At 34.2% G+C, this 22047-nt stretch overlaps 1 protein-coding gene across 3 annotated transcripts in view; it reads left to right on the top strand.

Moving 5' to 3' along the window:
* The window catches only part of LOC131065962 (probable leucine-rich repeat receptor-like serine/threonine-protein kinase At3g14840), a 128067-nt gene that overhangs the window by 68015 nt on the left and 38005 nt on the right, over positions 1-22047 (top strand). The window lies entirely within an intron of this gene.

Here is a 22047-nt window from a genome sequence, read left to right as displayed (position 1 = left end):
TCTAAAGCTATTCTTATTGTTTCAAACTTGATTGAAACTATTCTTATCTCCTTCTATCTTATTAGATTCATCTTATAACTTTTATTTTCCTTTCTTAATCTTATAATTTCTCCCTTCTCAAAAACCAAGACTGCCCTTATCTTTGTGTGGTCTTTTATAATTGAAGACTTCATCAAGGAGGTCAATTCCACTTTTGAGTTTCAAGTCTTTCTCTATCTATTCCTTTGTATATTATAATTATTTTCTCAAGGTAACAATGCCTTCCTCCTACTTGATACATTTTGTACAAACAATGAGTAATCTTCTTACCTTATTCAACTTGAATTGTTAGGTTAACTATGTCATCCTCAAACTTCTTGAGTTTGTCTTCACATTCCTTGCTCCCTTTGATCTTATATTTCAACTTGATAATTATTTTTTATACTCTATTGAATTTAGTCTTGTATTTTTTATCCTTTCCCCTTGCAACATCTATATCCTCAACAAAAGAATGAAGTTCTACTTGAAGATCTTCACAATCATTTGGTTTGGTGTCATTCCAATATTCCTCAAGCTTCATAGCCTTTAGATGTGAGTTTGGACAAATAATATTGTTATACATTGATTTAGTTTCAATGTGTTCGATAAAGGATCTACCTCAGTTGTTATACTAAATTATTTAGGAACCTTGCTCTGATACCAATTGTTCGACATGCACATCCCTCCCCACCAACTTCGAACATACATTGATGCTGAAATGGGGGCCTGAATCAATATCAACTAAAACTTAAGCATCGATCACCTATTTAAAACAATAAATTAGATTTTTTCAATGAAAAAATAGAAGCAAGCATGCACCACATAATAACACCAATATTTTTACATGAAAAACCCAATGAGGGAAAAAACCACCATGAGAGTTAACTCATAATATATAAATAGTTCTACAACTTTTTTAGGGCTTCAACCCAAGGAGGCAACTACTCCCTGAAAAAGGATTTGTTGAAGAAGTTCACTAATCCTAAAGTAAGGTACAAGTACCTCTTGATGAGACATTCTATCTTAGACCTGGATACATGAAGATTATGTTGAAAAAAAACATGAACTTGTGTAAAGGAAGCATTTGTCATATGTTGAAGTTGCATTCCTATTTTGTAGCACAATTACTTTGTCATACTAATTTCACACATTTCATGCTCAACTAACCCATCACTAAATTATTTCACACAAAATTAGACTCACACACCTACTCAAATGATTTATCCTTATATATCCTCTATACCTCCTCAAAACATCAATTAAGTCGACACCAATAGAACCCATATAAGAAGCATATAGCACTGCATTGGTTGGCCTTAAACTATTAGAACTTGACAAAAATAACTTAATAGATCATGATAAGAGAACACCTAATCCCAACACACACCTAATATGTTGTCACATTTGATACACAACTCAAAAATCATCCACAATACTTCAATAATTTTGATTAGGTTGGCCCAAGCATATAACACATTACTAGTTGACCTCAACACATGTGCCAAGAAATATTATGATTTGTGGATCAACCCATGTCATAACTATACCCTATAAACATCTCAACACATCCCTAAAAAGAAATGAGATAGGTCAGGATCAACCACAAATGAAGGAAATCACATTATTGGCCCAAGTATCATTGTTGAAATTGTTCACTATTTGCCTTTACATGATCAGAGAGAAGCCAAAATCATCATTCAGTACAAGATAAAAGAAATGTTGACTATCCAAAACCTTTATATAATCATCTACTAAACAAATCAATTATCAAGTGTTAGCACAAGAGAGCAATCCCATTGAATTTGTGGAAGTAGTGCAACCTAGATGGTTTGTAGCACTTCAATACATAAGATATAGTACTAGGGAGCACCAATTCACCTGAACCTCATACCGGTTGTAAAGGTGAAAATTTAGGGTTTCCACCATTAGATGTATCAAGAACACTAATTTTTTCTTAGGAACCAATTACATTAAAGAGGGGTAAACCTAATAAGATCTAGCCTCAAATCAACAAGGATAGGGTTGAGAATTTTGATTAGATTCATTGATTAGGATTTGACTCCTTATTTTTAAGTAGAATTGTAAAAATTCTAAAATTGAAGTAATCACACATAAACAATGAGCTACAATCGTCAAACAAAGTCATGAACCTAGATCTAATCAATATGAGAGTGTTCAGATTTGTTCCTAAAATGTTTGGACCAGAATGCCCATCCCTCTGGTCCTTCGCACTTTTCACCATCCAAAGGGGAACATGTTTATCTCTATGAATAATGTTGATTTTGAAAATCACAACTTTGTACATGTTCCTTCACATAGTAGAGAAGAGAAAATGGTTGGGAATAGGGGCTTGCCTTAGGTCAAACCCCATTTTTTGAATTAACCAATAAAAAGAAATATAAATGAATTGTTGTAATAGACATGATTTCCTTTTGAAGGAAATATTGAATAATGTCTGAAACACTAATGATATACCTTTTTATGAAGTTTTTTTGTCTTCACAAGGAATCAAGGTATTATATAGTCTTCATAAACATATAAAATGAATGTCAACTCCAATGCTTGAAAGAAGACTGGTTACTTGCTCACTTGAATTTGAATGCTTGATTACTCAAATGAATTGATAGAATATTATTTTTAGGATTAAAATGAGAGGGGTAGACCTCCTTTTATACTTGCTTGTTGAGAAACAACTTAATTTTTTGACATGAGCCAACACGGGATCAGAATTCCCACTCATTTTAGGTGACCATTTAGAGGCCTAAAAATGGTCCCTAATTGGGAGGACAAAGGCACCGACACTCTATTCCTTGAGGACTAGGGCACTATCATCCTAGTCCTAACCAATCAGGGACTTAGGAAATTGGATAAGAAAGCACGCATGATGAAAATTTTGAGTTTGGTGCATGGTGTGAGCATAATTAGGGCTCTAATCAATCCTCCAGAGATGAACACCAAGGTGAGGGCCCAAATGAGTACAAAATTTAAAGGGAGTATAATTTAAGATGCTACATTTTGCCGCACTTTAGGAGTGTAAGACTAAGAATACTCTCAGTAAAGTACAAAGGTTTACATTGAAAATTTTTATCAAGACATCAAAGAGAAAAGATACACTAAGTCCCCAATGGACTTTAGGATCTTACTACTTCAATATTAAGATAAAAGGGACATCATTAAAGAAAGAGAGAGAAAATCATGATCGCTAGCCTAGTAAGGTTTGCTTACTATGAGTCATGAAAAAGAAAAATACCAAAATTACAAAGCAAAGGCTCAGTTTGAAAAGTAACTTGAGTATAGAAACATGTTATAGTGTGTGCAAAAAGTGAAACATTGAGAAAAGTGTATGCCCCCCCATTGAATAAATTTCATACACCTTATTAGGAGCAATTTCTTTAAGGTAGCATGCATATAAAAGAAAATAACATTATCACAATGACACACCCCCAAGAAAGGACAAATCAAAGGATAATGGTCACAAAATATAAAACACATAAGGGTTCTACTTGACTTAGGTCAATTTTCTTTAATGATAAATAATATATATCATGAAATATATTTGCGTTGAATTGAAATCATCCCCCAAAGGAAGTAGAACCATAATGGAAGAGAGCCACATGTGTCTCTTGAGTCAACATGGAAGAGAACAAAAGAGATCTCAACACTTTGTATCATCCCCAATTAGACAACACAAGGGACAACAAATAGAAGAATTGAGATACAAATAGAGGATTGTTATGAACGAGAGAGAGAGAGAGAGAGAGAGAGAGAGAGAGAGAGAGAGAGAGAGAGAGAGAGAGAGAGAGTCTATGGCATGAATGAAGCTAATAAATAAAATCATCCACCTCCCAATCTTGCTAAGTATTATTTTAGAAAGGTGGACAAGATGCAAGAGGAGAAACTTTGAGCATGGTAGATGGAGCTACCACAAGTTCCAAATAAGAACCATGCTCTAATGATGAGTCACTTTGTTTTCTACCAGGAGCTAGTATTAATGATTTTGAAAATTGTTTAGATAAATCATTGTTAGCATCAACAAGTTCATATTCATAATTGGAATCATTATCATCAACATTTCTATCATGAACAACATTATAATCCATTTCTTCATCAAGATTAATAAAAATAGGATCTCTAATAGGAATAGAACGTGAACCATCATTTTTTTTAGCATTTTTAATCTTGGATATTTTCATTGAACTTCCTCCCTAGGATTAGGTGAAGGATGGACAAATGGGATCATATTAACATTGTTGAATACTCAGGAAACTGAGAGGGGGGTGAATCAGTTGAAAAATTAAACCTTCCTTTAATTCATTAACAGATCTAGAGAAACCAACAGATTTAATTAAATCAGATATAACATGAAAGCACATGCACAAAATATATCAAGCAATGGACACTAGATTTTACATGGAAAACCCAAGAAGGGAAAAATCATAGAGAATGTTAGTTCTCAATATATAACACTGGTTAAAGTGTCACCGGTTAAGGTGATTTTTACAAAAGATGGGTCATTGCTAAGAGGCTCATTGTCAGAGGGTTCACTACCTAGAAAGGCTCATTACTAGAGGGCTCACTGCCTAGAAAGGATCAGTATCAAAGGAAGAAGAAAAGAAAAGATAATCCACCACTATACCATAGTTTGCAATACTGGAACTGCTTTCGATGGCTATCAATAACAACACACTTCACACATCAATTCACATATCAATTGGATTTTTTCTTTAAGTCTCACATATCTTCCAATAAATTTTCCACACTAACTCATTCAAATCATCCACATATATATATTGTCTCCAAGAACCATAATCTTCTAAGTTAGCCAAGACAAATATTTGAAATAGGTCAACACTAAACATTCTGGTGGTGGAAGGGAATCAGAAGTAGACCATACCACAATGTACTTCATAGTACAAATCAACATGTTACGTCCATCACAAATATCAGACCCAAAATATGACCAACGTGCTACACAAAATGTTGTTAATCATCCTCAAATTTTGGATCAAATCATACCCAAAATAGCACCAAATATCAACTATAACATATCTTCCAGAGCATTGAACATTCTAAGAAGCACATCTCCTAAAACATCAATCATCAACATCACATACATACCTATCTTTGATTCTTGCTCAATAAACTATATCCGTCCTAACCAGATCATGGGGTTTAACATCAATACAAGTCTAACAATCTCCCCCTTTGTCATTGATGGAAACATCCATCAAAATGACAAACACACAATCATAATCTCTCACATAGAACTCTCTCCCCCTTTGACATCAAGCACAAAGGTGGGCATAAGTTCCCTTATGAAACATACCTTTCTTTCCCTATGAGGAAGCACCCAAGCATTAGTCTAGATAAGAATATTCAGACAATTTACTAGACCAATGCATATTCAAATGTACATCGGTTTAAACTAGGAAGGAGTAATACCCCTAAATTCTATCAGAGATACTCAAAAGTATCCTTACACAATGCCTTAGTGAAGATGCCTGCAATTTGCTCTTTTGTAGGTACATATTCAAGTCTTACATTATTGTCCAACACTTTAACCCTCAAGAAGTGATACTAAATAGATTTTATTTTTTTAAGAATGTTGTACTATATTATTAGAGATATTTATTGCACTGGTGTTATCACACATAATTGAGATGGGTTCATTGAATAGTACACCGATATCCTTCAATGTCTATTTCATCCATAGTATCTATGTGCAAAATGAAGATGTCGCGGTATATTTTTCATTACCTATAAATAGAGACATAAATTCCTACTTCTTACTTGACCAAGCAACCAATCAAGAGAAAAGAAAGAATGCCCCACCACTTGTACTTTTCATGTCATCAACACATCTGCCCAATCTACATCTATATAGGTTGTCAATATGAAAACTGAATTTCTAGGGTATCAGAAGCCAAACTCTTCTATTCCTTTTAGATATCTAAAAATTATTTTTCTACCACAACATGTGATTCTTTTGGTTCTTGCTGAACAAACTGCATACATGATATCCAATCTGGTAGCAGTTAGATATAGCATTCCTCCAATCATCGATCTATACTGACTTGCATCTACTTTAGGGGATTTATGATCTTTGGTTAACTTGCATCAGGTAGTCACACCAGTTTGGAATTTTCCAAGCCAAACTTCTTCAAAAATTTCTTGATATATTTAGACTGAGAAATGAAGATTCCTTTACTATTTTGATTAACTTGTAAACTAAGAAGAAAAATTAACTTACCAATCATAGACATTTAAAACTCCTTTTGCATCTCACTAGAAAACTTTCTAGATATATCATCATTTCCTCCAAATATTATGCCATCAACATACACTACAACAATTAAGATTTTACTTGATTTAGTTCTAAAGTAAAGATTACTGTTAGTGGATCCTTTTTGAAAACCTTGATCAATCATATACTTATCTAGCCTTCCATACCAATCTCTAGGAGCCTGTTTCAATCCATACAAAGCCTTCTTCAATTTGCAAACTATGTTCAAATCATCTCTCAATTTAAATCCTTGTGGTTGTTCAATGTAAACTTTTTCTTTTAGCTCTCAATTCAGAAATGTTGATTTTACATCCATTTGATAAACTTTAAAATCCTTAAAAGCTACAAAATCCAAAAACATCTTGATTGCCTCCATCTGGGCAATAGGGTCATATGATTCCTCAAATTCAACACCTTCAACCTATGTGTAACCTTAGCAAACCAATCTTTCTTCATTTCTCACAACTTTTCCATCTTCACCCAGCTTGTTTTTGAATACCCATTTTGTTCCTATTACATTCTTGTTTGTTGATCTATAAACTAGTTCCCATGTCTAATTTTTCTCAATTTGATCCAATTCTTCTCTCATTGTTTTCACCCAATTTTGATCATTGCAAGTTTCTTGTACTATTTTTGGTTCAGTCTTGAATAATAGACATAACAAAACTTGTTCTTGAGTTGTTTTTCTTCTTGCGATAATTCCTCTATTCTTATCTCCAATAATCTAATCCACTGAATGATTCTTTTGTATATATCTTGGGGTTTTAGATGTAGATTTTGGAGCATACTGAATTTCCTTTTCTTTCTCTTCATCTTTGGTCTCCTCTTCCATTTTCTTGTCAGCAGACTCATCAAATTCATATGTTGCCAATTTCTCAAAGTCTTTTGAAGTGCCTTCATCGACCTTCACATTTGCACTTTCAACAATCTTGTTCAATCTTTTGTTGTAACACAGGTATGCCTTGCTCCTTATTGAGTATCCTAATAATATGCCTTCATCTACTCTATTGCCAAATTTTCCAAGATTATCCTTATCTCTCTGAATATAGCACTTTCTTCCAAATACTTTAAAATATTTCACTATTGAAGTTCTACCATGCTAAAGCTCATATGATGTCTTCCCTTATTTCTTTCGATATAGAAATTTGTTAAGAGTGTACACTGTTATGTTAATTGCTTCTCTCTAGTAGACTTCCAATATTTTTGCTCCTTTTATCATTATTTGGGCTGCCTCTTGTATAGTTCGATTCATTCTCTCCACCACACCATTCTGTTGTGGTGTCCAAGGAAAGATAACTATCTTCTAATGCCATATTTTTCACAATAACTTTTAAACTCATCAGAGATAAATTCTCCTCCTCTATCGGACCTCAAACACTTAATTTTTCTATCAACTTCCTTCTCAACTCTTACCTTGAATATCTTGAATTTCTCTAATGCTTCTAACTTCTCTCTTAAAAATTCAACCCAAGTCATTCTAGAGTAATCATCAATTAACAACATGAAATACCTCTCACCTTGTATGCTCCTTGTTTTGGTAAGACTACATAGATAAGTGTGTACCAAATCCATAAATTTGGTAGATTGATAATCCTTTCCTTTGAATGTTCATTTTGTCTACTTTCCTTCTTGACATTATTTATAGATGTTATTATCTGGTTTGGTCATTGACTTGTCCCACTGCTACCAAGGCATCATCATCAAGTTCCTTTACCACAACTGAATCTGGTGTAAACTCAACCTTTTCCCCATTCCCATAGTGAGTGATTTGGTAGATAGAGAGAAGGTTAGTAGACAAGTTAGGAACATAGAGAACATTCTCAAATGTTCCATCATCCATGTCAACTGAATCTTTCCCTTCAACCTCTACTTGTGTATCATCACCTATGTAAATGTGAGGTACCTTAGATGGCTTCAATGAAGAAAACTGCTCCTTTGTAGAAACCATGTGATATGAGGCACCCGAGTCAAGTATCCATTGTTGTGAAGAACCTATTGTAGCCACAAATGCTTGCCCTTTTCCCTTAGAATGTGAGGAAGAGGAAGGAGATGAATCCTTCTTTGTGTAGGCGGATGATAAGTTGATGTTGTTTTTCTTAAGAAGATTAGTTAACTCATCAACTTGCTTTGTGTGGCATTGATGCTCATCATGACCATACTTCTTGCAATATGCACAAGTTGGTTTATCCTTCTTAGGTGGTGTCCCCTTCTTGGAAGAGGATGAAAAATTGCCTTGTGATGGAGAGGATGATTGTCCTTTTTCCTATTGTGGCTTAGACTTAGAGTGCTTCTTCTTTTTGTTGGAATCTTTGCCTTGACTTCCTTGATTCCCTTGATTAGCCACCAAAGCCTTGGACTTTGAAGACTTGAGAAGTCCCATGTTCAACAACTTAGATTGTTCCAATATCAACATTTCTATGAAAGCATCAAATGAAGGCATAACATAGGAACTCCCCACTGTCAAACGATGAGTTTGGAAGCTAGACACAAATACTGCATATTCTGGTGCAAGCTTGTCCAACAAGTTGAATATCAACTGAGCATCCTTTTTGTAAATTCCACAATCCTTAAGCTTTGCTCTTAGCTCATTTGCTTTGGTGATATAATCTTGGATTGTATCAAAACTCTTGGGATCCAAGTTGGTGAGCTCATTGTCAATTTTGTAACCTCTGATTTCATCAACTTGACCATACAATTTCTGAAACATATCCCAAGCCTCTTTGATTGTTGTACACTTCTCAATGTGAAAAATGAGGTCATCTGATACATACTTGCGCAAAGTTCCAAGAGCCATGCAATTCTTTGTGAGCCATTCTAACTAAGCATTAGGATCGGCCTTAGGATCAGGTGGTGCTGCTATTGTTCCATCTATGTAATGCGTGAGACCCTTTTCCATTAATTTGCTCCATACTTTAATTTTCCATGATGCATAATTATGTGGAGTTAAAGGTAGAAATTTATGAGGACTCATTGCAACAAAAAATAAAAGAGCACAAAGAGAGGCACAATCACACAAGACACCCCCCCAAAAGTGATGATTTGGCACTTTATACTTAGTGCGTATACAATGGGCCACTTGCAAAAAATGGCAAAGTGGGCTTCTGATTTCAATTTTACAACTACCTCAATAAGGCCAAAAGAGACTCAAACTAATAATGCAAGAGATCTAAAACTAAGATCCAAGCACTTTACAAGTACCTAATAGGCCAAATAAGACCAATATCTGAAAGTACAACTTCCACTCAAAATATCTGAAATCTAATCATAGATTATGAAAGTAGATGAAAAAAAATGCACTTTCAACAAAAATGGCACCTGAAAAGGAGGTCGTATGAGCTCAAACGAGGCCTTTGAAGTTGCAGAATTGAGGATTGGACAGGTACAGCTGAGAGAATCCAAAAATTCTGAGAAAACTATGCACCAAAATCAGAAAATAACCACACCACTATGAAGAGCACAAAATTTTAGCCCATTTCAAAAAAAATTGCACCAAAAAAGGAGCAAAAATGAGCAAGATATGGCCTTTCAAAGTTGAACTGCAAAACTGAAAAGCTCAATGAAGAGGGGGTCAAAAAATTTAAAAAATCTGCTGATGTGGTGCTAATGTCAGCAAATGATGGGCTTAAATTTGACGCCCATCTAGCTGTCACAAAAACTTCATCTCCCCCTACGTGGCATCTGTACCATACGGACAAGCTGATTTGGCACTATGTGACTGGGCGATGAACTGGTGTACGGATGTTGACCGTGGGCCAGTGGCCGCCTGCCACGTGGCGGGCGCAGGTCCGCTGGTTTAAATAACTGTCGGTGGGAGGGTAAGCACTATCGAAGGTGAAGGTGTCGGGTGGAGGAGTGACCGAGGTCGAGAGCCGAAGGGGCCGACGGTGGAAGCGATGGGGCCGACGGGAGGCACGGGTCGACAGGGAGGCACATCGGGTGGTTGCGCGATGGTACGGTGGGTGGTTGGGCACGGGAGCTATGCGGAGGAGATGACATGAAGGCTGGGCAGAATACAGCAGCGGCGACGGTGGATGCAATGTTCGGCATAACCTACAGAGCTTGCAACACACGCAGGTATGGAGAGCATGGGGTGGGGGTCTGCGGACCCCCCCCAAAAAAGATTTTTTTTTATTTTTTCTTTTTTTTTTGAAACAAAAACTTTTAGATATAATTTTTAAATTTTTTTTCAAAAGCTGGAAAAGATTTTCAGAGAAAAAAAAATAATTTTTTTTTTTTTTTATAGATCCGAAAATTCCGTATCATACTGCCCAAATTGGGCAAAAGATTCCTCCACCCTCCAAAATTGATTTTCACAAAAAATGGTCAAATTTATACTCGATTTTTATGGAAACGGCCTCCCGGACGTGATGGTGAGGTCGAAAACGCTCCAAGATGCCTCCAAAAAGCACAGTTCCTCAAATCCAAAAATAGAAGCCTTCCACGATGTCTCCAAAAACCAATCAATGAAGCCCTAATGGCTCTGATACCATGTAGGATTTTGCCAAGATCAAGGGCACAATGAAAAGCATAAAAAGAGAGACAATAGAATGACAAGAACAAAATTGTATTCTCATCAATATGCAAATGATCAACTAGATTAACCAATACAATGAATATAGGCCTGCTTATATAGGCAAGGCCATATGGATGTACGAGCACACAATTATGACATGTGGCTCAATGAGAAACAAGGGTAGGTAAGAAATACTAGGGGTAGGTAGGAGAAATAATATAATATTCCACAAGAGGTGGATGACCCACCGAATGTGGAGTGTAATAGCAAAATAAGACCACAAAAGGTGGAATTTCTCCTACAAGCTCTATCCCTATGTGCACACTTCCCTAAGTGTCTCAAATCCAAACTATGAAGAGATGCATTATCCTAAGTTAACTTAAGTAAAGTGTAATAATATCCATAATGAATATTTATTTACACCAACAGCCCCACCAGAAACCCTAAAGGAAAACAATACAACTAGGCAACTAAAAGGGTGTAATAATTTTTTTTTAAAGATTAAGTGCATTAATTATAACAATAGCACATTTAACAACACAACGGAAGTCTAACATATGATTTCCTAAGGGTAACCAACAAAGATTAATTCGTAAATTATATTAACACCATGGTTAATCCAATTGTCCATCTAATTAGGAAGATTAAATGCTTAAAATAAAAACTACACATATACATCTAAATTCCATAATGAAAGAATCAAAGTATTCCAAAGCAATTTTTTTCCCATAGATCGTATATACAAAATATCAAGCAACTGAATTAACATACATTCCAATGATCCAATATTACAATATCCATAAATACATGGCTTCCAATAACACCACGGATTACAAAGTTACAATATCAAGGTTACATAAAAGATTGATACAATGACCACAAGGTCTCAACTGAACAAAGATCACGAACATGAGCTGGTACATGAACCACGAACCAAGGAACACCAGCGAAGCCTTTCCTTGCTTGAAGATACAATCCAGAACATCTAATGGGAAGTGGCACTACCACCCGACCATGTGATCCCAAAATGGAATCACCCCACCGTGCTAGGAGATAGGAGAAAACCCTCAAGCAAGCAAAGTAAGACAAGTACAAAAGAACTATAAGACTCCGCAAACATCCATGTAACTCAACTCACAAAACACTAGTGACTCAAAGGAGAGAGTGTCATCACATAGCTTAAGATGGATACGATGGTACAACCTCCATAGGTCCCAGCCCCCATCCTGGATTATCCTGGTAGCCTCTCCCGAACCTCCGGTTCCAACTAAGTCTCATGCGGACCCTACCAATCCTTTTGCGAAGACAAGGTGGTAAGTTTGCCATTCCAGGCCTTCTCGCAACATTATGAGCCCTGTACTAGCACTCACCTATGCACAAGGCACATTATCTTAATTAATATTTACCCATCCCAATTCAATTATTATGTTATCACTTTTTAACTGACTTTCGACGGGTTATCCTGTCATCCACTTCGGGCACAGCCCCCGCTTGAAAGTCACTCTCTCTCATAGGACACTAATAGGCAAGGTCTCTCTACGAGAACTCTATGGTGAAACAAACAGCCATAACTAATCCTGACAAACCACAGGTGAAAGATACATAATCACTAACCCAAGATTGACCATTTGGACAAAACACACAATGGCTCACATCAATAAGGTTATACAACGACACCTGACCAAGGAGATATAACAACATAGGACACAATGACAATTCAACCAGAATTGCAATGAAATTAAGCTTGACTATAAACACCATTTACTCAAGATCCTAATACAGGCAATCTTTTCTTAAAACAACCAAAAACATAAAATACTTGCAATTTAAAGATTTTCCAGAAAGTAAGAAAATACAACTATATTAATACAAGGAAATCAATGTTGTCATTTGTCCAATAAGGTTAAATAAAATTACATAAAAATTAACCCCCTAATTATATGTTCATGATTAATTTATAAATAAACCCGATTAGATTATATCAATAATCTAAATTAAATTCCAAATTCCAAATTATATATAATAGTATAATATAATTACATAAATATATATTCTTCGAATATAATATTATATAATTATATCACATTAAAAATATATAATAAAATAAAGATCTAATTTTGCAATAACTTTTATTTCCAATAATTATGCAATACTTTATTTCCAAAATAACATAATTAAAAAAAACAACTAAAATACTATATATATATATATATATATAATTTTTTTTTAACTTAATAAAAATTAAAATAAAACCGCAATTATAAATTTATTTTTTATTTTTTTTATTTAATTATTATTTTTAATTAATTCAATTCAACAAAATTGAATTAACAGAGATTTTTTTAATTTTATTTTTAATTTTTAATTTTTAAAATTTTTTTTTAAATTCACAATAACCTAAAAACTAGTAAATTTAATTTTCAACCAGAATTTATTTCCAGGGAAATTAATTATTACATAATTTCTCCAAAATAATATAATAAAATAATTTCCCTTAACTTTAATAACACAATAAATTTAATTAATGGTTAAATTTATTTCTATAATAACTAATAATATCATAGAGATACACAACTATTAAAAAGGACTGCCATAGCCAAAAATCAAAACAAAAATCAAACAAGAGGGAATGATTTCTTTGGTAAATCCCATTCCTCCCAAATCTTGCAATTTCCATGCACAATAAAAATCTTGGCAAAATTTGCCATAATAACTTTTCACAATTTTCTCCAAATTTAATCTACGAACACCCAGGAAATAACTTCTTTCCATAAACTAGAAATTAACTTCAGAAATGGACTTTAGCCAAGAACAAGAAATAATCAGACAGGATTTTAGATTTGACAACCATCTTAACACACACATCATTCAGAATGATAGAAGAAATAGAATTAATTTATTTAAAACAACAATCAAAAGAAGCCACCCAACCTGGTATAGCTTTGCTGGAAGAAATTTTGTAGAAGAACCCTAATCCTTCAACAAGCTTCCAAATAAAATTTCTCTTCACCTAAATTTCCTGACCCGTTTCCTGTGTCACCCCTAAAATGAAGACCTATTCCCTTTTTAAACTAAAATTCTAGGTTGCATATCTTTTTCCTCCAAAAACCCTAATATTTAATTTTAGTAATAAAAGCAATTTTTATTTTCTTTTCTAATTTCTTAACAAAGAAATAAGTTCACATGCAATAATTAAAAATCATTTTTCTTTCTTTTATTTTCTCATGCAAATTAATTAATTTTCTAAATAAAGAGATTGAAGAAAAACTTTAATTCTAATTAATTCTTTTATTCATTTATTTATTCATTTATTTACTCTTTTGTTCTTTTATTTATTTAAAATTCTAGGAAACAATAAATGAAATTAATCTAATTTATTTTTCACTAAAATTTAAATAAAATATATTTCTAATATCATGCAGCTTGCAACTTAATTTAATAACTTCTTTTAATTAATTAAATTTATAATCTCAATGCATAAAATACATAATTCCAAAAATACCAATTATGAGATAACTCCATAAATTTAATTAATTAATTAAAACTACTAAACACACAAACTGAGCAAACCCAAGGCAAAGACTCATAAAAAGATCGAACGACAAAATACGAAGGTCGAACAAACTAACAGGAAGACCAACCGACGACACTCACAAGAGTGTAACTAAGTAAAATAGGGTCAACTACTACCTCCTCCACTTCCATCAGAAAATATAAGGCACGCTCAGACCTGTGAAGCCAGGTGGAGACGATACCCTGTACCTACCTGGTACTTGTACCTGCAATATCCTGCATCACCGAACCACACATTCATATATATAATATAGAAGACACGACATACACACTGATGAAGGAGAATCGCGACGTTCCCTGTCTCATCAAAATGAGTGAAGGAAAATCGTCCCCTTGCATCCAATACACTCGCAAACACTCAACATATAATTCCACATTGCATAAATAAAGTATAGTGTCAGTACATAGCAATAATCCATAAAATGCCATAAATCACAAGTACTGAAATACTACAAATAAATTATGCATCTCATATCCAGATAAAGCATGAAATAATGTCATATAAGTCTGAATAACACATCATGATAATGTATCCACTAAAACAAACAATAATAAAATATGAGTCTAATGAGTTCAAATGAAGAGAGGTACTATACCATGAAGGCTCACCTCCCAACCTAAGCCTACTAGAGGCCACCCCTAAGCTAGGAGAACCAAGGGCCAAACAAGTTACACACATACTCAAACAAAAATACAAGAAATCAGATTTTACAAAGAAATCATTTCAACAATAAGCTCCCAACCCAAGGCTTGCATAGAGTCACCAAGTGACTCAAAACAATGGGGTGAAGGTGGACCAAGTATCTAAAGGGAGAACTGCATTTAAACCATTGATAGCCAAATGCCTCCACAAGGCTAAAAGGATCCATCTACTTGGTCTCTCACATGACCAAAACAATCTTTATGAACCTCAAGGCTTCAAGACAAACTCCCCTTATGACCCCCATATGTTATATATAATAACAAATAGCAGCAAGGCACTTAAACCTTGTTTATCCCTCTCTTCCAAGAAGAGAGACTCTACACCCTTAGATTGTCCTAAAACCCTCCACCCCAAGACTACTCTTCCCTCCCAAGGGTGAGTTTAGTCTTGACTCCCATGTACAAACAAAAAGAAAAATCCAAAGGAAAATAACTAAAAGAAATTCCAAAAACATAGTTTCAAGAACATAGAATATATTCATTTCACAACACTTCAAATTTTACCATCACATAACATGAATGCAACTAATCTACTTGGGAAGGATTAACACCAACCTTTACTCTTGCTATAAAATGTATGTTGTAGAAGAGCTGCATAATTCCCTTACAATCTTCTTACTTAGCCAAAATTCTACTTCTAAAAATTTCCAAATCCAATACCAAAACTTGTCTCCAAGATTGGAGAGTGGGTGATCAAAGTCCCAAGTTTGAAAATCTCCCCTATGTAGGCTCTCCTCACACTTTCCAACTTCCTTGGAAATGATGTGAGTTCCCATAGGTTGGTCTTCCCAACCTATTACATGGTTTCTAGAAATGGAAACTAAAAAAAGTGGTAGCAAGATGGGGAAGTGCACGTAAACACCAAAAATGAAGGTTGTCTACCCAAGAGTCAATATTCAAAAAGTTCAATTTTCGTCCATCTTGGAAAACCCACTTTTGAAGTGACTCCACAATCACATGTGAGTGGTCACATGGCTAAAAATGACCCTTACCCATAGGTATATCATATGGGCCTTCAAAAGTGACCTAAACTCAACCCTAGGAGTTAGTTTGACCCCCAAAAAACCCACCTAAAGTTTGTCTACGGGTCAAACTTGATTTGACCAAACTAATGGCTCTCTAACCAAGTTATATTTTGGGACCACAACAACATATTTGAAAATGCATTGGGTTACACATTTTCCCTCCTAAGGACATGCCATTTGCCAGCTCACACACATCACAAGTGTCAAGTTACACCATAAAATACACATCACAAAATACACTTGGCCTATCCTTTTTGGGAATAATAAAATTAACAATTACAAATATGAACTTACACTCAAGCATCAATATGACAAAATCAAATACATCACATACGAGGTATTGTATCTCCAAATAGACAAACCTTGGCTTCACTATTTCAAATAAGTTTGGTCTTAGTTCTCTATGTATTTCCATGGTCACATGGATTAATTTCCTGCACATCTCATTTCACACATCAGTAATCCAAAAACACATGCATATGTAAGTATATGAAAGTAAATACACATCAAACACATAAGATCAATTTCACAACATATCATCAATTGATCCAAATAAAAGAGTAATAGAGATAGTATCCAAGTAACATTTTTCCTAGCAAATTCATATGAAATCAATTACTTAATTGCATCATCATAAGCATCATATAAATCACATTTCCATAAGACATGTATAAATGTATCATTTCATCATCACATAAGTATTGAAATCAACGTAAGATGGAATACATCATATCCAATGATATCAAATCATCTGTCAAATAGTATTAAATCCATAATGCATCAAAATAGTGTATCAAATAATAAGTCTAACATGAAAATCAATGAAGTGCTATGATGGGCTTGGGGTAGGGCCTCACATTTTTACCTTCTAGAGGGTGCCCAGATTATATACTATGCCTTGGTAGCCATTTTATCAGTCTTTTAATTGATTTTGGGCTCTAGGCAAGCTGATAAATGGCCCAGATGAGATATTCACGACCTGCAACTTTTAAATATTTTGGGACATGCTGCTATTATATTTTTTGAAGTATTCAAGTTTGTATCAAACTCACAAAGCATGGTGATTGGAAATAATTTAGCACAACACAGTGAAATACTATTGAAATGCTAGTTAAGTAAGAATCAAGGTGGAGTATTGCAACATCGAGGTTTTTGTTTTCACCCATGGATAAATTCTCTCACCTCATATGCTAAATATTTTTTCACAGAGAGAGAAATGGGTTGCTTTGAAAATATAAGTCCAAAGCGGATAAATGCTTTGCCAAAGCAATTTATTTTACCCATGAAGATCATGTACAGGGGAAATCACTTTATATTTGAATCTAAACTGATGAGAATTTTTTTTGTAACATATGCGATTGTCCTAATAAAGGTAGACAAATAGCCATCTTGTGCTACAATTATGACAAGGAATGCAGATAGTTTTGATAAAATTAAATATTTCACCAAGTATGAAATATTTCTAATGAAGAGGTGAAGTAAAATAATTCTCCAAGTATATTTTTCACCCCCTAACGGCTGTGTGAAATAGAAGAATGTTTTGACTCAGAGGTGAAATCTTATTTTTGAAATGGAATTATTTTATTAAGGAAAGGTAAAATGAAAGATTGTTTAAGTGGAATATTTCCACTTAAGATTACCAGTAAGGTAAAATGGTGAAATAATGGATAGAGTGAAAAGTTGGGGTAACTCATAAATTATTTTGAGTGTCACAAAATTTAGATATTTGGTAATTGTTTTATCAAATGGGAAAATGTTTTACTTCAAAGATGGAAAGCAAGAAAGTGTAGAAATAGATTGAGTTGTCCTTGGTTAAAAAAAAAACATTTTTACTAAAGGTGTGAATTAGAAGGAGGTAAGAATTTTGCCAACAGGTGAGGATAGATGTAATGAAGTGCCTTGCATTCGAGGGACTTGATATGCAACAAGGAAAGGTAAAAAATGTGCAGAAATAAAAATGACAGGACAAAGTAATTATTTTTAGCTACAACAAAGGGAGATTATTTTACTGACAAGTGAAATGATTTTTGGAGGGGTCGCATGTGAGAAATTACTATACATTTTCAATCAAAGGGAGATTTACTATTTTTTAGCAAAGATGAAAAAGTGCAATAAAAAAAAGACATTTCTCTTCACCAAAAGGGGTTTTTTTTCAGTTTTGAGAGCAGAGGAGGAAAATTGTGCAACAAGGAAAGAGGACAACATGCTAAAAATAGCAAGCTTGGAACAAGGTGCAAATTTTGGTTTTACAAGAAACTTGAGGAATATTTTCTCTATATTTTCAAGGGCTTCAACATGCTCAAGGAAGAGAGGACAACCAATGAGAGTGTAGTGAAGATTTCAAGATTGAAGATAGGTTTTTTTTAAGATTCTTTTAGGGTTTTTGTTAGGTTTTTCTTTCTCTGATGTATATCTTTCTCTTCTCTTCTCAATTTTGGTATTCTGCATGAAATTTCTCTTAGGATTCTAGAAGCAAGGCTTCCATGTGTACAGTGCAAGTTTTCTCACGACAGATTAGTGTTAACTTTCAATTTGTAGTATTTTGGTATTTTAGCAATTTGAATCTGAATACAAGCAAATTTAAAGGCTTAATTTGTAGTTGTCTCTCTTGTATGCACATTATTTTATGGAATGAAATGACCAAGGGTCTTTTTCTTTTTCTCTGCAAGTCATATGTTTACTTTTTGTTTGCTTCTCTTCAAGGAAGAGATTAATTTGCTTATCACAAGGTAAATAAATAGTGTTGTGTATATGAGATTCTCAAGCATGGTTGTAGGTAGAACTCTAAAGGAAAATGTTACCGTAATGCATTAGTATTTAAATATCAAGGGTTGCATGTTATTCTATTTTAGATATCAAATCTGCATATCGTGAAGTTGACTTTGCTGCCCATACAAGGCACTAGTCATGGTTGTTGCTTTCAGTTCTTAGAATCTTTTCATAAACAAATCCCTTTCATTTTTGCATTTTTTTTTCTACATTAGGAGTAGGATTGGTGTAGAACCCCCCCCCCCCCCCCTCCTGAATGAAGTGAATAGATTCTTAGAAACTAAGGTTAAAGCCAAAACTGAGAGTTCATCCATCTTCCTTAGTACATTTTCATCGAGATGATCTGTTGTAAGTTGTAGTTACCTTATTGTCATGAAGATGAAAGTTATTATACACTACATAGGTTTACTCGCCTTGGTCTCGCATAGCCAGAAGTGCAGGAGATCTCAGTTCTTATGACTGAATCTCATTCGTTGGCCAAATCCTTCCTTGAGTTTGTCAATGAGTTAGTGGCAATTCCTTTAGGACTCGAGGATTGTTGATTTAGGAACAAACACAATCCTATTTGTGTCTTTCTCTACCAATAAAAAATAGTCACCTTCTTCATAATCTAATTCATCATCTTAAATGCTAGAATCAAAACTAACATAGTAGTCTTTCTTCTCAAACTTTCCTTTATTTTCTCTAAATCTATGTCTTGTTCCTTTTTTTGGACATCTAGTAGCTATATGACCAATCTTTCTACATCTAAAACATTTAAAAGGTAACATACCTTTGTATTTGTCAGTTCTTCTCTTTTGTTTCCTCACAAAATTTATTTCCATCTCATCTAAACTTTCATCATCCAGATCATCTTCTGTAGCTTTAAATGTTGTCTCTAATTTACCTTTGTCCTTTCCAAATTTCCTTACCTCAAATGCAGTCAAGGTGCCAAATAGCAATTCTCTAGTGAATTTCTTCGAATTATTGGTTTCTTCAATAGAAGAGATCTTATTAGTATAGCTTACTAGTGGGGTCATCCGAATTTTGCCAATTATTTCTTCATCATTTAAAGTGCTACCAAGCTCTTTGATTTTATTCACTACACTGTCAACCTTCTGAAAGTAGCTTACTATATCTTCTCCTTCTTCCATTTTCAGATTTTCATATCTTTACTTAGCTTTCAACCTCTTTGATAATTTAACTCTCTCATTTCCTTCATAGATTTCTTTCATCTTTTCCCAAACTTCGTAAGCAGTATTCAAAGAAATAACCTTTGTTAATTTAGTCTTTGATAATGCACTAAAGATAGCATACCTTACCTTTTCATTTTCTTCATAGGCTTGAACCTCATTTGGAATGGTAAGACCATTAACTAGTTGTACATACTTAGTTTCTAATTCCTTCCAAGTGTTGCAACCTAAAGAGACAAGATAACCTCTCATCTTCATCACTTTCCAGAAGCTATACTCAGATCCTTCAAAGATAAGGATCAATAATTTATGTGTCACCATATCAGGATCTACCTCAAGCAATTAAGCTCTTTACCAAGGAACCATATCTTTGATACCAATTTTAGAATACCCAAGCAATTGAGAAGGGGAAGGTGAATCAAGAATAATTAAACCTTCCTTTATTTCATTCGCAAATTTGGAGCAACCAATAGATTTAATTAAAGAAAATATAACATAAAAGTACATGCACAAAATAGATCAAACAATGGACACCATATTTTATATAGAAAACCCAAGAAGGGAAAAACTACAAAGAATGTTAGTTCTCAATATATAACACTAGTTAAGGTGACACTGGTTAAGGTGATTTTTATAAAAGATGGCTCACTACCAAGAGGTTCACTACTAGAGGGATAACTACCTAGAAAGGCTTACTATCGGAGGGCTCACTACCTAGTAAGGCTCACTACCAAAGGAAGAAGAAAATAAAAGATAATCCACCACTATACCATAGTCTACAATACCATAAATGCTTGTGGTGCCTATCAACAACAACACACTTCACACATCTATTTGATTTTTCCTCTCAGTCCCTCATATCTTCCAAGAAATTTTCCAAATTAAATCATCCACATATATATTGTCTCCAAGAACCATAATCTTTCAATTTTTCCAAGAAAATGATTTGAAATAGGACAACACTAAACATTTTGGTGGTGGAAGGGAATGAGAAGTAGACCATACCACAATGCACTTATAGAATAAATAAACACATTACATCCATCACAAATATCGGGCCCAAAATATGACCCACGTGCTACACAAAATGTTGTTACTCATCCTCAATTTTAGATCAAATGAGACCCAAAAATATAACTATAACACATCTCTCAGAGAATCAAACCTTTCAGGAAGCACATCTCTCAAAACATCAATCATCAACATCACATACACACCTCACTTCCATTGATGCTCAATAAACTACATCTAATCCTATCCAAACCATGGGACTTGACATCAATGACAACATCAATACAAGCCTAACAAACATTAGGTGTCTTTCGAGGAGGAAATGGGTTGAAAAGCAATTTCATGATGCTTAGCACGACATCTCTATCGACATTCTCTCACACAATGGTTTCTTTTAGTTTTAGCTGAGGGTTGTGAAGGTTTATGATCAATGGACATATGATTCTTATCTTTATTTAAAGGAGGAGTAATGGGAGAAGGTCTAGTAGGTTGAAAGATAGGAGATGGTCCTAGGCACTTCCCTTTGTAAGATGTAAGAGGCAGGATTATAGCATATATAAGAGGAATAGAAGGTGTAGGAAGGAGACTAGGTCCATCATGTGGAGGAATAGGTCTAAGATCTCTAGGCTTAATCAAAGACAAGATCATCTCATTCTTCCACTTTTGATAAGATTGAAAGAGACCATCATTGTGAGGCTTAAGAGGCTCAAATTGTTTAGGCCAAAAGTAATCAAGATTAACATCTACATGCCTCACTGCGGGTTGGTACATGCTATTATTAATTGTTATGATTTTGTCATTATGAGAAAATTTTAAACATTTATGAATAATATAAGGGATCAATTTCATGGAAGAGAGCCAATTATTTCCCAACTTCACATGAAATTGATCTGATGTAGGAATGATAGAAAAAATAACATCTAAGCACATAGTGCCAACCTTAATGGGAAGATTAATAGAACCAATAGTAGGGAAAGAGAA

This window comes from Cryptomeria japonica, chromosome 2, assembly GCF_030272615.1.
Source record: "Cryptomeria japonica chromosome 2, Sugi_1.0, whole genome shotgun sequence".
NCBI lineage: Eukaryota > Viridiplantae > Streptophyta > Pinopsida > Cupressales > Cupressaceae > Cryptomeria > Cryptomeria japonica.
This window is presented reverse-complemented; position numbering and strand designations above follow the sequence as displayed.